Source organism: Microcebus murinus, chromosome 28 (genome assembly GCF_040939455.1).
Source record: "Microcebus murinus isolate Inina chromosome 28, M.murinus_Inina_mat1.0, whole genome shotgun sequence".
Classification (NCBI taxonomy): domain Eukaryota; kingdom Metazoa; phylum Chordata; class Mammalia; order Primates; family Cheirogaleidae; genus Microcebus; species Microcebus murinus.
In genome coordinates, this window is record NC_134131.1 from 1,274,499 (window position 1) to 1,288,818 (window position 14,320).

Sequence of the window (14,320 nt, forward strand, 5' to 3'; positions counted from 1 at the left end):
TGATTTCTGTGTACTACCCCAACTTGCAGCACTCAAGGAAGAGATTTATACTTTCCCAACCAATATTCTGTCTGACATGACATAAGTTACTCTGAAATATAGTAATGATAGTTACATATGAGTACATAAACTCCAATCTTTACAAAACTCTACAAAGTATTCCATTTACAAGTAAGAAAACTGCAGCTCAAAACAGTTAATACAGCCAGTCTTTTCCACTACACTAGGACCACCTCCAATTTTAATGGGTACAGACGACTTTAGCCTATGTCCAAATACTCTCTGACCAAAAGATGTCTGTTTATAAAACCAAAGTATTGTCTTAAAGGACCTTGGAGGTTATTTAATGAAGAAGTGTTTCCCAGTCTTCATTTTTTGCCATAACAAGAGAAACTATGGCCATTTTACTTCAAACCCTGCCTTTCTTCTTCTTAATATATGAAATCCCCACAAAAGAGAATTTAGAAAGGTTAGCAGTTCACAAAATAACTTAGGTTGTAAGCATCTGTCTAGTCCAGGGATCAGCAAACTTTTTCTGTGGGGCCAGACGGTAAACATTTCAGGCTCAGCAGGCCAGTCTCTGTCACAACTACTCAACTCTGCATTGTAGTAGGAAAGCAGCCACAGATAATACATAAATGGGTCCATGGCCATACCACCCTGAATGCGCCTGATCTCATCTGATCTCAGAAGCTAAGCAGGCCTGGTTAGTACCTCAACAATACATAAACGGTTGTGATGTTTCAATAAAACTTTTACAATAGGTATTTGGCTAGATTTGGCCTGTGGCTGGCCACAGTTCGCCTGCCCATCTAGTCCAATGTCCTACTCATACAAAAATGCCTTCTATAAACGTCCCTGGCAAGTAACCATATGGTCTCAACTTGACTATATCCTTTCACTGAGGAAAATTCAAGTCCTTGGAGGGAAACCCATTTTATTGCTACACAGTAATCTAGCTCAATCTGCATTTCCTGGGGGCCATCTGAATAAATTTACCCAAATTTCCACGAGTCAGCTCTTTGAAGACTTAACAAGTTGCATTATAATCCTGCCTTTACTCACTTGTCTGCCCTACTAAAATGTAACCTTCTTTGAAGGAGGGACTACTGCGTTTCCCCAAAAATAAAACAGGGTCTTATATTTATTTTTTCTCAAAAAGACACCGTAGGGCTTATTTTTAGGGGATGTGTTATTTTTTTTAAGTACGGTACAACAATCTGCATTTATTCAAATATAGTTAAGTCATCTTCTTCTGGAACATCATCATAACTCTCTAAACCTGGAATTCCATCCTGAATTTCTTGCGACTCCATTTTCCTTAGAACCATTGGCCCCAATCTCTCATGGGGCACTAGAGCTCTCATGGGGCACATGAGAAAGGCTGCTTGTCTTCTTTACTGCTCCGCTACAAAATGCATGGGTTGTGCAGATATACTGCGTAGCCACGTCCATCACTAGGTCTTATTTTTGGGGTAGAGCTTATATTTGCGTAAATGCTTAGAAATCCTGCTAGGGCTTATTTTATGGGTAGGTCTTATTTTCCGGGAAACACAGTATACTCAGTCACTAAGCCAATCCTATTAAGATTCAGACTGTAGCTGGACGCGGTGGCGCGCGCCTGTAGTCCCAGCTACTCGGGAGGCTGAGATGGGAGGATCGCTTGAGCCCAGGAGTTCTGGGCTGTAGTGCGCTATGCCGATCGGGTGTCCGCACTAAGTTCGGCATCAATATGGTGACCTCCCGGGAGCGGGGGACCACCAGGTTGCCTAAGGAGGGGTGAACCGGCCCAGGTCGGAAACGGAGCAGGTCAAAACTCCCGTGCTGATCAGTAGTGGGATCGCGCCTGTGAATAGCCACTGCACTCCAGCCTGGGCAACATAGCGAGACCCCGTCTCTTTAAAAAAAAAAAAAAAAAAAGATTCAGACTGCAGAACCTTTTAAGTACCTAGGTAAACTCTAATCCTTATGATATCCTCCACACTAATATTATTACTTTCCCCCTATTTTAATGATGTGGAGATAAGCCGAGGGGAATTGACTTCCACCAAGCTATCACAACCCGTAAGCAGTAAAACCCAGGACAGAACCCAGATCTGATGCTTATATCCATGTTTACCTTCCTAATTAACCTCATCTAAACACTCTCCAACTTATCAGTTTTCCTTAACACGTGTAGCATCCCCAAACTGAACCCAACACTCAACAAACAGTCTAACCAGTAAAGAGACCAGATGAACTACGACCTATCCCATGTGAACTGATAGTCTACTAATTCAGTCAAGGCTACGTTTGCTTTATTGACAATCCTGGTACACTATTGACTTAAATTGAGCTTAAAGGCAATTAAGATCCAACCCCTACACTCCCAAATCATCTTCAAATAAAATGTTATCAAGACAGGTCTCTTAATTCTGTACTTGGATAACTAAATCGTTGAGTATTTTTCTCTCCTTAAACCCAGGACTTCATATTTGTCCCTGTGCTTTCCAGCTGAACACTCCAATCTGTTGAGATCATCCACAGCCTTGACTCTTGGCATCTGATGTTACTAGCTCTTTTCCAGCTTTGTGTCATCTGCATATATGACAAGCATGCTTTCCATATCTTCATCCAAGTCACTAAAAAAAGGTTGTAAAGGATGTGGCCAAGGACAGAAAACTGTGAAATGTTATCAGAGAAGCCTGTTTACTCCCTGCTCCAACTTTCCTTTAAATAATTAATCAAGCAAACATTTGTTGAGAATCTTCAAAATACAAGTAATTTTGAGAGATACAGGAAATTATGAGGCAGGGTCTTTGCTCTTAAGGAGCTTGCAGTTTACTATTGGAGAGAACACATGCACTCAAATAACTATAAAGAACACAAAGTATAAAGAAATATGCATAATAAAACAAGATCATACACATAAGCAACTAATAATAGTGTTTGCCTTTGGAGAGGATGAGGGATACCTGGGGACTGGAAGAGAAAGGAGGTATATTTTTCACTGGATACTCTTCTGTAATGCAGAATTAAAAATTAGAAGGGGGTAGGGGGAGATCAGATTATAGAGTCTTAGGCACAGGTTAAAGTAAATGATCTATTTGTAAGGTTCCTTTCAACGCAGATATTTTATAAGTACAATTAAAGCACTGGACATCCAAGACACAGTTGTAGAACCAGCTTCAAATCCACCTCCTGTTCTATCAGCCAGCCTACACATCTCCATCTTATGTACAAAGTCTTCATGAGAGATTTTATCAAGTGCCTTGCTAATAAAATCAATTCTTAAAAGGTTGGCACCTCAAAGATTACACAATCCTTTAAGGGGTGGGTTTTATTAACCTTTCTCTTACTATTTGTCCCCCATCTGACTACCAAGTATTTTTCCAAAAGAAATACCTGGAGCTGTATTCCTTCCTTCTCTTTCTTTCCCTCCCTCTCTCCCGAAAGAAAGACAGACAGACTTACAAACCACTCCACAGACAGGACTGGAAAAAGAATTGCTTCTAGCACTTTATATATACATCTATTGCCCTTAGCACATTTCTGTTCTTATTCATTTATATGTCAGTCTTCCTCGTATACCATTCAACTTTCTGAATTTAGAGATTGTGGGTTTTATTTTATTTTTTTTATCTCTTTAGCATCCTCAGTAGAGTCTAGCATAGATTAGATGCTAATAAATATTTGCCAAATTAAATTATATCGATAAGATTCTAAGGGAAAAAAGAGGTCCTTAAGAGAACCTACTTTGTGCCAAGGACTTTATAATCTCTAATCTTTACAACAACCCTGTAAGCCATATATCATTATTTCTATTTTATAGATAATAGAACATTAAATAATCTAATCAAGGTCACAAAGCTAAAAAAAAAAAAATTGGCAAAAGGAATGCAATACTAGTCTGACTTTAAAGAAGCATGTGTTCTTTTACAAGAGCAGGCTGCCTCTCCTGGGAAATAAGAGGCTAAAGAATGGAAAAAGAAAAAGTGGTAAGTGGTGAGTGAGTGGGCAGGTAGAAGAGAATTTAAGGGGAGAGACTTGGCATATGGTTAGGAACTACATGGTAATTCTGTTATTAAATGTTATGATCAGAGCAGACTGGACTGGGGCTTGCAGCTATGTTTTTCCTTTGAAACCTACTGCCCTGCCCCTACAAAGGAGCAGAAAAGACTCTAAAGGAGCCTCCTACTCTCGGTTACAAGGGTTGAGAAAGCCATTTTAACTAGCTGCAGGTAGAGAATTCAGTATGAAATCTGTATCCAAAAACCTAGCTGCTGGTGACAACAGGACACAGATTTCAAAAGGGAACACTGGGGTCTGAGCACAACTACCAGGACAAAGTAGAAGAGGATAGATAACACTGAAAGCTGAGAGAAACAACTATAACCATGACCATTAACTCAGCTGCTTACATTCTTTTGGATGGGAAATGCCCTAAGGAATTGCATTTAGGACTGTGGCTTGGCACTATTAAAATACAAAGCAGCAGTACTATCTAGCAGTAAAAGGCACTGGCTTTAGAGTTGGACAGAACGGTGCCCAAGATGAGCCTCTATTAGCTGTGTGGCCTTAGGCAAGTTCCAAAACCTCTTTGAGTATCAGCTTCCTTACCTGTTAAATAAGATATTAAGGCCAGGCGCAGTGGCTCACGCCTATAATCCTAGCACTCTGGGAGGCCGAGGTGGGAGGATCGCTCGAGGTCAGGAGTTCAAAACCAGCCTGAGCAACAGCGAGACCTCCTCTCTACTATAAATAGAAAGAAATTAATTGGCCAACTAATATATATAGAAAAAATTAACCGGGCATGGTGGTGCATGCCTGTAGTCCCAGCTACTCAGGAGGCTGAGGCAGAAGGATCCCTTGAGTCCAGGAGTTTGAGGCTGCTGTGAGCTAGGCTGACGCCATGGCACTCACTCTAGCCTGGGCAACAAAGCGAGACTCTATCTCAAAAAAAAAAAAAAAAAAAAAAAAAAGATATTAGCATCTACTCTGACGGGTTTTGGTGAGGATCTTATCAGATAGCCCAAAGAAAGTTGTAAAAGCATCCAACTCACAGAAAGTACTCAACAAATGTTAATTATTATTACTTATTTATATAATTCTCATTAATATCCTTCCAGATTTATTTCTTTACCTTATCCAGAGACTTAATTAAGCCTATCCTTAGAACCACCACCCACCAGCCAGACTATAATATGACTTAGGTCTTAGTCTTAAGTGGTTTCCATACTAATTTGTACAAACAAAGTGGACAAGTAAATAGCCTAAGCATTATAGAACAATTATCAATATTATATACAAGGGCTGTCCAGAAAGTATCCAGCCATGTAACCATTCTCATTACATTAACAATGGCTGGATACTTTCCAGACAGCCCTTTGTATAAACATCAGCACATTTGTTTCCTAAATTCAAAAATGACAGACAATCAGAAAATAAAAACATATGAGGCCGGGCACGGTGGCTCACACCTGTGATTACAGAATCCTAGCACTCTGGGAGGCCAAGGTGGGAGGATGGCTCAAGGTCAGGAGTTCAAAATCAGCCTGAGCAAGAGTGAGACCCTGTATCTACTAAAAATAGAAAGAAATTAATTGGCCAACTAAAAATATACAGAAAAAATTAGCCAGGCATGGTGGCACATGCCTGTAGTCCCAGCTACTTGGGAGGCTGAGGCAGGAGGATCGCTTGAGCCCAGGAGTTTGAGATTGCTATGAGCTAGGCTGACGCCACAGCACTCTAGCCTGGGCAACACAGTGAGACTCTGTCTCAAAAAAGAAAAGAAAAACATATGGCCTAGTACTGTAAACAATGAAGACAACAGCTCCTTGAGGAGAGTGGAAATTCTACATACAAAGGAAAGATTTGACAGAATGACAGTGGTTAAGTCTTCTCAGTCTGTCTCTGTCAACTTCAAAACCATCTCAGCAGAAAATAATAGGAAGCCACACAGTTGTGTATATTCCTGCTAAGACCACCCCTCCTCCTGCCTAGCACTTCCTCAGTGGAATATAAGGGTAAGAAACGAAGGTGAGCTCAACGGGCCTATCTGCCTTCCTATAACAGATGGCCTGAGAGACTAATCTCAATACAAAGGTTATCACTAGAACTAATTATCTACTATCCTCTGAGACATGTGGCTACTTAAATTTAAATCTTAATTAGAATTAAATATAATTTAAAATTGAATTCCTCAGTCCCATGAGCCACATTTCAGATCCTCAATAGCCACATACGGTTACCATACTTGACATCACAGATATAGAACATTTCTATCATTGTAGAAAGTCCTATCTACATCCCATGGGGTGATGGTAATAATAGTAAGAAGGAAAAGGCAGGAGAGAGGAAGGAGAAGGAAGAAAAAAGAAAGTCCTATGGGATGGTGCTGTTCCTTTAACAGATAACCAGGACTAATCCTACCATGCCTTAACTCTACCTTGGGTACTACAACAAATCCAAGCCTCCTCTGGCATCCCTCATCACCTGAATTCTCATCCCCACATGACTCTAAACTGTCACTGGGGGGACTTTTCTAATACAACTCAATCTCCCACTTCTACCCTCAAAGTAAGTCAGTTGTCCCAGCACTATTTGTTAAAAAGACTGTTCTTCCTCATTGAATTGTCTTGATATCCTTGTCAAAAATCAATTGCCCATAAATGGTTTTATTTTTAGACCCTCAATTCTGTTCCATTGATCTATATATCTACCCTTAAGCCAGAACCACACTGTCTTGATTAGTAAGTTGTTAAATTGGAAAATAACTCTTGAAACAGAAAGGCCCTATCTGCCTCATTCCACTCAATAAATAAATTCTTGCTCTTCTCTTAGACCTGATAATCTGATAGTGTCTAACTAAAAAATCCTATGATTATGCTGACAGTCCTAAATATAAATCCTTACAACAACCCTAACAAGATAGGCATTGCTGGATCCATTTTAAAGATGAGCAAATAAAGGCTTAGAGGCTTCAAGCCTATAAATACCTGCTCTGGGATATGCTTCCAAGTCTGTTGGACTCCGAAGCCAGTACTACACTACCAAACTGCCTTCTTTGCTGCAGAAAAGCCACAGAGGTCCCCTGTCCCTACTCAAACTGTAGCAGTTTCCTTCAAGCTTACAGTTAAGCTTGCTTTTTTAAGAGGTATACCTTCACTTAACCAATTCCTACTAGTACTATGTATAGTATTTATAGCTCAATCTTTTTAACAGCTGAAATTTTTATTTAAGCAGTTTGACTATATATCTAAAACTTAAAAATAATTCTTATCTTCTGAACCATGAATTATAGTTTGGAAATTTACTCTGAAGAAATCACCTGAATTTAAATGAGACTGTATGGACAAAGACTACAATCCCTAACCTTGGGGCTGTGGACCAGCACTGGCAGGTGGCCTGTTAGGAACCAGGCTGGACAGCAGGAGGTGAGTGGCAGGAAAGCAAGCGAAACTTCAACTGTATTTATAATCACTGTCTCCCATCACCCTCAGATGGGACCACCTAATTGTAAGAAAACAAGCTCAGGGCTCCTACTGATTCTGCATTATGGTGAGTTATATAATTATTTCATTATATACTACAACATAATAATAGAAATAAAGTACACAATAAATGTAATGCACCTGAATCATCCTGAAACCATTCCCACCATCCCCTGGTATGTGGAAAAATTGTCTTCCATGAAATCAGTCCCTGATGCCAAAAAGGTTGGGGACCACTGGACAAAGATGTTTTATCAAAGCATTATTATTTTTTGTTGTTGTTGAGACAGAGTCTCACTGTGTTGCACGGGCTAGAGTGCCGTGGCATCAGCCTAGCTCACAGCAACCTCAAACTCATGGGCTCAAACGATCCTCCTGCCTCAGTCTCCCGAGTAGCTGGGACTACAGGCACGTGCCACCATGCCTGGCTAATTTTTTTCTATTTTCAGTTGTTTGGCTAATTTCTTTCTATTCATAGTAGAGACAGGGTCTCACTCTTGCTCAGGCTGGTCTTGAATTCCTGAGCTCAAGCAATCCTTCTGCCTTGGCCTCCCAGAGTGTTAGGATTACAGGCGTGAGCCACCACGCCCAGTCCAAGCATTATTTATAACAATAAAAATTTAAAACAACCCCAAGTACAAAAATAAGATGAAATACTATACAAAGATTCAAAATAAAGACAGAACGAAAATGTAATATACCAAAATATTAATCATAATTTGGGGGAGGAGAAATTTGGTTTGGGGGTAATCATTTTCTTCTTTATACTTTTCTATATTTGTGAAATTATTTCAATGATCATGTACCACTTTTATAATCTAAAAAAATTGTTTAAGTATTGAGAGGCACTTCTAATGAAATAACAAATCTAGATAAGGAGCACCAATGACCAGTAGGTAAAAGCTGGTGGCAAACTTTATAATGGATGAACCCCATTGAGCAATCTTAAAATCATAAAAAGAAAGATAACTAGATAATATCTGCCTCCCAATGTGATATAATATGAAGTATACAATACCACCTATGAAGTTCTCTGCCCAAGCCTCTGACTCCAGAACCACTCATGCATTAGACAGACTCCAGGTAAGAGCGAAAGAACCAAAGTGAGATTTGAACTGCCTCCTAAAACAAGAGTTCACAGTTTGAATGCAACCCAGGTAACTACCTGATAAAACAAGCAAACAAAAAATACTACTCTTCAGAGGAATAAAACAGACTCTAGAATATGATATAGCATTCACGACATCAGGATACAATCCAAAATAACTTAACGTAAAAAGAGAATGAAAAAATGTGACCTGTTTTCAATAGTAACAACAATCTGAACAACAATTTGAATTACCACAGATTTCTTATCAGAAACTATGTAGGCCAGAAGACAGTAGAACAAAATCTTTAAAGTGCTGAGAGAAAAGGAAAACAATCCCCAAAACCTGCCAACCTCAAATGTTATATACAATGAAAGTATACTTCAAGAATCAAGACATTTTCAGACAACAATAAGAATGCTAAGGAAATCTGTTACCAGTAAACCTACAAGAAATGCTAAAGGCAATTCTTCAGGCTAAAGGGAGATGATACTAGATGGATATTCAGATCAACAGGAAGAATTCAACAGCATCAGAAATGGTAAATATCTAATAAATATGAAGGACTATTTCTTCTTAATTTCTTTAAAATACACATGATGGTTTAGAGGTAGGTTTTTAAATATTCTTAAAAATGCAAATGATGGTTTAAAGCAAAAACTATAACATTGTTTTCTGATATTTATAATGTATGTAGATGTACATGTGACATATGACAACTACAGCATAAAAGAAAGAAGAAATGGACATATATAATTACAAGGCTGCTACACGTTTTGTAAAGTAGTATTAATTCAAAGTAGACTGTAAAAAGTCTACTTTCCTAGAGCAACAACTAAAAATACAAAAAGGTACAGCTTAAAAAAAAAACAATAAATTAAAATGAAATTCTACAATGTGTTCAAATATTCAAAAGACGGAAAAAAACAGGACAAAAAAAAAAGAGTAAGATGGTCAACCTAAATCCAACCACATCAATAATTACATTCAATGTTAATTAAATTTTCCAATTAAAAATTAGAGATTGTCGGAATGGATAAAAAAGCATGACTCAATGGTATGCTGTCTACAAGAGACAAGCTTTAAAAATAAAAACACAGGCTGGGCGCAGTGGCTCACGCCTGTAATCCTAGCTCTCTGGGAGGCCGAGGCGGGCGGATTGCTCAAGGTCAGGAGTTCAAAACCAGCCTGAGCAAGAGCGAGACCCCGTCTCTACTATAAATAGAAAGAAACTAATTGGCCAACTGATATATATATAAAAAATTAGCCGGGCATGGTGGCGCATGCCTGTAGTCCCAGCTACTCGGGAGGCTGAGACAGAAGGATCGCTCGAGCCCAGGAGTTTGAGGTTGCTGTGAGCTAGGCTGACGCCACGGCACTCACTCTAGCCTGGGCAACAAAGCGAGACTCTGTCTCAAAAAAATAAATAAATAAATAAAAATAAATAAATAAAATAAAAACACAGATCAATTCAAAGTAAATGAATGGGAGGCAGGCGGCGGAAAAAAGTAAATGAATGGAAAAATATATACCAGGCAAACGGTAGGAGTAAGAAGCTAAAATGACTAGTATCATGTCTATTTATTCTATCAGATAAAATACCCTTCAAGAAAAAGAACATTACCAGAGATCGAATTGGCTCAAAAATTTATATGAAAAGCAAAAGACTAAAATATCCACTGCAATTCTGAAAAAGGTTCAAAAAATTTTGAACTTACGCTACCTGACTTTAAGACTTACTACAAAGGTACTGTAAATCAAGACACTCATGGTACTGGCATAAAGTTAAACAAATAGATCAATTAAATGTAACAGAGAATCTGGATATAAACCTCACAAAGTCATTTGATGTTTCAAAGGCGCCAAAGCACTTTTCAATGAACTGAGCTAGAATAACTAGATATCCTTGTGGAAGAAATAAACCTTAACTACTACCTCACACCATACATAAAATTCAATTCAAGATGCATCATAAACAGAAAACAATAATTATAAAGGAAAAAAGTTGATTAATTAGACCATTTTAAAACTTCTTCTCACACCTGTAATCCTAGCACTCTGGGAGGCCGAGGTGGGCGGATTGCTCGAGGTCAGGTTCGAAACCAGCCTGAGCAAGAGCGAGACCCCGTCTCTACTATAAATAGAAAGAAATTAATTGGCCAACTAATGTATGTATAGAAAAAATGAGCCAGGCACGGTGGCGCATGCCTGTAGTCCCAGCTACTCGGGAGGCTGAGGCAGAAGGATTGCTTAAGCCCAGGAGTTTGAGGTTGCTGTGAGCCAGGCTGACGCCACAGCACTCACTCTAGCCTGGGCAACAAAGTAAGACTGTCTCAAAAAAAAAACAAAACAAAACAAAACAAAAAAACTTCTCATCAAAATACCGTTAAGAAAATGAATAGGTAAGTCACAGACTAGAAGAAAATATTTGAATAACATATATTTTACAAATAACTGGTATTAAGAACATATGAAGAAACTGTTTCAATAATAAAAGGTCAAATAATCCAATTTAAAAATGGACAAATCATTTGAAGAAACACTTCACAAAAGATATACAAAGAGTGAATAAGCACACAAAAAATGGCCTCAACATCATTAGCCATCAGGGGAATGCAAAGTAAAACCACACTAAGATACCATTATATACCAATTAAAATGGCAAAAATTTAGGGGTAAAAACCCAGAGAACACCAAATGGTGACAAAGACCTAGAAGAACTGGAACTCTCATAAATGGCTAGTGAAAATGTAAATGCTACAACAACTTTGGGAAAAGTTCTGGCAGTTTCTTATAACCTAGCAATCCCATTCCTAGCTATTTACTTAAGAAACATAAAATCTTATGTTCACCATGCAATTTGTACAGTAAGATTGTTCATAGTTTTCTTTATAATAGTGAAAAATCCACGAACAGGAGAATGAATAAACTGGTTTATTCATATGCTAGACAATTACTCAGCAATAAAAAGGAACAAACTACTAACACAAGTAATAACGTGGATCAATCTGAAAGCAGTACCTATATGATTCTACTTATATGAAATTCTAGAACAGATAAAGTAGAATTATACAGAAATAAAATAAACAGTGTTTGCCTTTGGGGGCAGGAGTGGAGAACAACTAGGAAGTGGCATGAGGGACCCTTCTAGGGTGATGCTAATGTTCCGTATCTTAATAGGTGCATGAATTTACCCAAACTGAGCAAATTTACACTTAATATTTGTGCATTTCATACAAATATTGGACCTTAGTTCACGATTTGCATGAACTAAGTATTTCAGGGGAAGTGAACTATTATACTATTTGCAATTTACTTTGCAAAACATCAAAAAATAACATGGATTAAAGAATGGCTAGAGAGATAAATAGATATGTGATAAAACAGCAAAATATGGATGATAGAATCTAAGTAGTAAGGTAAGATTCCTTCAGCTTTGTTGTATATTCAAAATTTTCATAAAATATTGAGGGGGAAAAGGCTGGGGAACCCTCTAGATTAAAATGATTAAGAGAGATAAGTGCAATGTATGATCCTTAGTTGGATCCTTGACCCCATCCTCCCAAAATGATACAAAGGACATTATTGGGACAACCCAGGAAATGAGAGTGTGGATTGTACATTAAATAATAGTACATTAATGTTAAACTTCTTAAGTATAATGATGGTGTTCAGATTTCCTAGGAGAATGATCTTAAGAGATACATGTTAAAGTATTTAGAGGTAAAGTGACATTATGTCTGCAACTAAGTCTCAAATGGTGAGAAAACAAAGTACATATGAGAAAAAGGAAAAGAAGAGGAAGAGGAGGAGGAATAATGAAAGTATACTATTTTTGTTTCCTGACGTTTTGAAATTTGAAATTTTTCAAATTAGAGAGGAAAAAAGTATAGGCCCTGAAATAAACATTTCTGAGTCCTAAATCCCACTCTACCACCTTAGTGAGATTTTGAGCAAATTACTTCTCCCTAGGAATGACAGAATCTAATTTGTAAGGTTGCTGCAAAGATCAGGTAAGATAACAGTAAATCTAAATACTAAAGTGCATACTGCCTGGCACGAAGCAGTAGTAATAGTAGTCGCTGTTATTATAAAGACCAGGAATGTGTCATAGACTCAAGAATTTTGACCTTTTAAAAATAAGAGAATCCTGTTTTCAAATACAATCTCATATGAAACCCAATATACAAAATATATAAAAGCAGAACACTAGATGAGGTGGGTGGTAAAGGTGGAATGTTACCAGTACTGATCCTGCCCACACTGTCCTTCCTAAACCTTCAAAGAACCCTAGGGATCTGCAGTAGACATTATGAAAAACCAATTAGATAGAACAGGCACAGGCAAACTATGGGCTGGCCACCTTACTTTTGTAAATAAACTTTTATTGGAACACTGCCACCTCATGTATTTACAAATTATCTATGGCTATTTTCACACTGTAACAGCAGAGCTGAGTAGCAGTGAGAGTATGCATGGCCTGCAAAGCCTAACATATATAATATTTGTCCCCTTAAGAAAAAATTTGCTAAACTTTGCTTTTAAGAGTACATTTTCTGAGGGCCTACCTGCACAACACTATGTTGGATGCTGTGGAGGGAATAAAATGACTATGACATAGTTACTGTTAATAGCAAGCGTAAGTGAATAGCTCAGTCTTAAAGAATTTCGGGGATTTGACTCTTCCGTAAATTATTAATATTGATAAGAGAGCATGAGATATCATCATCAAAAGCTTTTTGCAATGTGTGAATGTTGTTTAGATCCTGATTTTAACAAACCAACTGTAAAAAACAATATGAGACTCAAGGAGATTTGAACAGACCAGATATTTCGTGATATTAAGGAATTCTTTAGTTACAATAATAGGTTTTTGTTTTTTTTTAAAAAAAAGAGATATTGCCTGTAATCCTAGCTCTTGGGAGGCCGAGGCGGGCGGATTGCTCAAGGTCAGGAGTTCAAAACCAGCCTGAGCAAGAGCGAGACCCCGTCTCTACTATAAATAGAAAGAAATTAATTGGCCAACTGATATATATATAAAAAAATTAGCCGGGCATGGTGGCGCATGCCTGTAGTCCCAGCTACTCGGGAGGCTGAGGCAGGAGGATCGCTTGAGCCCAGGAGTTTGAGGTTGCTGTGAGCTAGGCTGACGCCACGGCACTCACTCTAGCCTGGACAACAAAGTGAGACTCTGTCTCAAAAAAAAAAAAAAAAAAAAAAAAAAAAAAAAAAAAGAGATATTATCTTTTAGCAATATACAGTAAAATAATGAAATGATATCTGGGATGTAATCTGAAATAATCCAGGGGGAAGTCATGGATGGAATATAGATGAAGCAACAGTGGTCATGAGTTGATGGATGACTGGATAGGATGTGGAGATTCAAGGTGCTACTATTCTCTCAATTTTTATGTTTGAAATTTTCTGTGATGAAAAGTACAACACCCACACAAATCTGTAAGACAATAATCAAATATAAACTAGCCACTGTCTTTTGAAGAAACTGGTATGAAAGTTAGGTGACAAAGACACAAAGATCTAGAAAAAACCCCAAGAGGCCTCTTTTTAAAGAGTCATTAATAACAATCAAGTCAAGTTGGATACTGTCATCAGAGCCTAAATTAAGATAATACTAAATGAGTCCCATATGGAGAAAAAACTCTGAACTTCTCTGAATTTTACTAGTAAATGCTTTACCAAGGTTCCTCTAAAAATGCAATGGATAGGCCAGGCGCGGTGGCTCACGCCTGTAATCCTAGC

General features: G+C 38.0%; 1 protein-coding gene across 6 annotated transcripts in view; it reads right to left on the minus strand.

The window, feature by feature from the left end:
• UIMC1 (ubiquitin interaction motif containing 1) overlaps positions 1 to 14,320 on the minus strand; it is a 99,534-nt gene that overhangs the window by 7,437 nt on the left and 77,777 nt on the right. The window lies entirely within an intron of this gene.